Below are 3548 nucleotides of genomic sequence, written 5' to 3' on the forward strand. Positions count from 1 at the left end.
GTAGGCTTTGGATCACCGTACTATGCAGCGTGCCTCATTTTGGTCCTCGGGGAGTTCCTGCCTAGTAAGGTAGGCGAGGAATGGTTCTGTCCACGGGGCGATGACGGCCATTATTACATGGGCTGAAGGTGTTATTTCATTGGCAGAGCCTCTGATTGTGTCAGAATGTTTGGTACCGGGCAGTGCGGTTGCGTCCGGGCTGTTATTGTTCGGCTCCCCTTCCCATACTACGGATGGCTTGAAAAGCCTTTCCAAGAAGATGTTGGGGGGGACTACATCGCGTTTTGCGCCGATGCGTGCCAGGACATCTGCCGCCTGATTATTTTTCCCGGGCTATATGGTGAAATTCAAGCCCTTCGAATCGAGCTGACATTTTTAGGACGGTGTTGCGGTAAGCTTCCATTTTTGGATCCTTGGCATCGAAGTCTCCATTTATTTGGGATATTGCGAGGTTTGAGTCCCCGCGCACCTCTAGGCATTGAATGCCCATGGATACTGCCATCCGGAGACCATGTAAAAGGGTCTCATATTCGGCTACATTGTTGGAGTCTGTGTACATAATCTGGAGTACGTATTGAATTGTGTCTCCTATGGGGGACGTCAAAACGACACCAGCCCCTAGTCTGGCCAACATCTTGGAGCCGTCGAAATGCATGATCCAATTTGAATATGTGCCGTACTCTTTAGGGAGTTCGGCCTTCGTCCATTCTGCGACGAAGTCGGCCAAAACTTGCGACTTGATGGCTCGCCGTGGCTTGTAAGTTATGTCGAACGGGAGGAGCTCAATGGCCCATTTTGCAATTCGGCCCGTTGCATCACGGTTGTTTATAATATCGTTAAGTGGTACTTCCGAGGCTACTGTTATTAAACACTCTTGAAAGTAGTGTCGTAGCTTCCGGGATGCCATGAATACCACGTATGCAATCTTTTGATAATGTGGGTACCGTGATTTGCACGGAGTGAGGACGGTGGACACATAATAGACCGGCTTTTGAAGGGGGAATTTGTGTCCGTCTGTTTCTCGTTCGACGACGAGCACTGCGCTTACAATCTGATGTGTTGCTGCAATGTACAATAGCATTGGTTCGCCAATGTTTGGCGCGGCCAGGACTGGGTTTGTTGCCAATATGCCTTTTATTTCGTCGAGTCCAGCCGTGGCTGCATCCGTCCATTCAAAGTGTTCGGTGCGCCGAAGGAGGCGGTAGAGGGGTAGGGCCTTTTCTCCCAAGCGGGAGATAAAGCGGCTTAGAGCCGCCACGCATCCGGTTAACTTTTGTATTTGTTTGAGGTCCTTTGGAATATCCAATTGTGACAGAGCTCGGATCTTGGCTGGATTTTCTTCGATTCCTCTACCGGATACAATGAAGCCCAAGAGCTTTCCGGCTGGAACGCCGAAAATGCATTTTTCCGGGTTGAGCTTGATGTCGTATGTTCGGAGGTTATCAAATGTGAGCCTCAAGTCGTCTACTAGAGATTCGACATGTCTTGTTTTGACGACCACATCATCTACATATGCCTCCACTGTTTTGCCAATCTGGTTTGCCAAACATGTCTGAATCATGCGCTGATATGTTGCGCCGGCGTTTTTGAGCCCGAAGGGCATTGTGTTGAAGCATAATGGGCCGTATGGTGTGATAAATGCCGTTGCGGCTTGGTCTGATTCTGCCATCTTGATTTGATGGTAGCCGGAATATGCGTCGAGGAAACACAACGAATTGTGTCCTGCGGTAGCGTCGATAATTTGATCGATGCAGGGGAGGGGGAAGGGATCCTTTGGGCAAGCCTTGTTAAGGTCTTTAAAATCAACGCACAGGCGCCAGGATTTGTCCTTCTTTGGTACCATCACGAGGTTTGCTAGCCAGTCCGGATGTTTTATATCTCTGATGAATCCGGCCTCCAATAGCTTTGCTAGCTCCTCTCCCATGGCCTGTCTCTTAGGTTCGAAAAAATGCCGAAGAGCTTGTTTGAAAGGTTTGAATCCTTTTAGGATATTTAAGCTGTGCTCGGCCAGCCTGCGTGCGATTCCTGGCATGTCTGAAGGGTGCCAGGCGAAAATGTCCCAGTTCTCTCATAGGAACTCTTGCAGTGCGGCGTCTACATTAGGGTTTAACTGTGCCCCGATGGAAGCTGTTTTATTGGGGTCCGTTGGATGGACCTGGAATTTGACTATTTCGTCGGCCGGTTTAAAAGAGGTGGACTTGGATCTTTTGTCGAGTACCACATCATCCCTATTCACCGTGGAGCACAGCGCAGTCAGTTCCTCAGCCGCTAGGGCTTCGGATAGTGCCTCGAGGGCCAGTGCGGCTGTCTTGTTTTCGGCGCGGAGTGCTATGTCCGGATCACTAGCGAGAGTGATGATCCCGTTAGGCCCGGGCATCTTGAGCTTCACGTACCCGTAATGGGGTATTGCTTGGAAGATTGTAAATGCTTCCCGCCCTAGCAGAGCGTGATAACCGCTGCTGAACGGAGCCACATGGAACGTGACCTCTTCAGACCTGTAATTATCCGGCATGCCGAACACCACATCTAGTGTGATTTTTCCTGTACAACGCGCTTCCCGACTAGGGATTATTCCTCTAAAGGTTGTGCTGCTCCGCTTAATGCGGTTCCAGTCTATTTCCATTTTTTGAAGGGTTTCCTCATAAATGAGTACCTTGGTAAGACGAAGGCCGTCCACTATTGAACTGAGGACCAATGCGGCTGGTGCTCGGGCTGTTCGGAATTTAGGTTCATCGCTGGCGTTAAAGGTAATAGCCGTGTCACTCCATGGGTTTATTGTTGCTACTTGGTAGACTTCGGCAAGGCTGCGGAGTGTCCCTTTTCGCATATTATTTGATGCGAAAGTCTCGAAGACTGTTAATACCGTATTGGTGTCTCTGGGTTGCTTTCTATGGCCTCCGGAATTAGGAGATCTTCGCCAATTTTGGCCACCTGCCGGAGTATCCAACATGCTCTAAGGCTGTGAGTTGGTGTGGTGTCCTCTGTACTGTGAATTTTACAGGGTCCATTAAGCCATCCTTCCAGTACGGTTCCATGTCCTGTAGAGGGTTTTTGCTTTTTGGTGTTTGACCTGGGTGTCTGGCGATGATGCACCCTTTTATTTCGGAATGGGTTTGTATTCAGGGCCGGATCATCCCAAAATTTTATTTCGGTTTTCCAGGCGCTTTCCATCGCACAGTATTTTCGTACAATGGACGCCAAGATAGCGAAGCTTGTAATATCACGGCGACTTATGGCGTTGAGGATTCCCTTGTCCATGCAATTATTGCAGAAGATTGAGATTGCGTCTTCCTCGCGGCAGTCCCTTATCCTGTTCCTGACCAGGAGGAATCTGGCCCAGTAATGATGTACTGTTTCTTCGGGCTCTTGCCTGATTTGGGATAGATCGCCTATGTTCGGGTGGGTGGGTGGAATTAAATCCGCAGCCTCACCCAATCTGAGGCTCAGAGGCCGAGGAATTTCCGAACTTCAAAAATTTGGATTCCTGGATGTTGTCCAATGACTCTAAGTTAAGGTCTTGAGTGATATCCTCCCCTCCGCGGGTATCC

Source organism: Triticum urartu, chromosome 3A, assembly GCF_056163025.1.
Source record: "Triticum urartu cultivar PI428250 chromosome 3A, HENAU_Tu73, whole genome shotgun sequence".
NCBI lineage: Eukaryota > Viridiplantae > Streptophyta > Magnoliopsida > Poales > Poaceae > Triticum > Triticum urartu.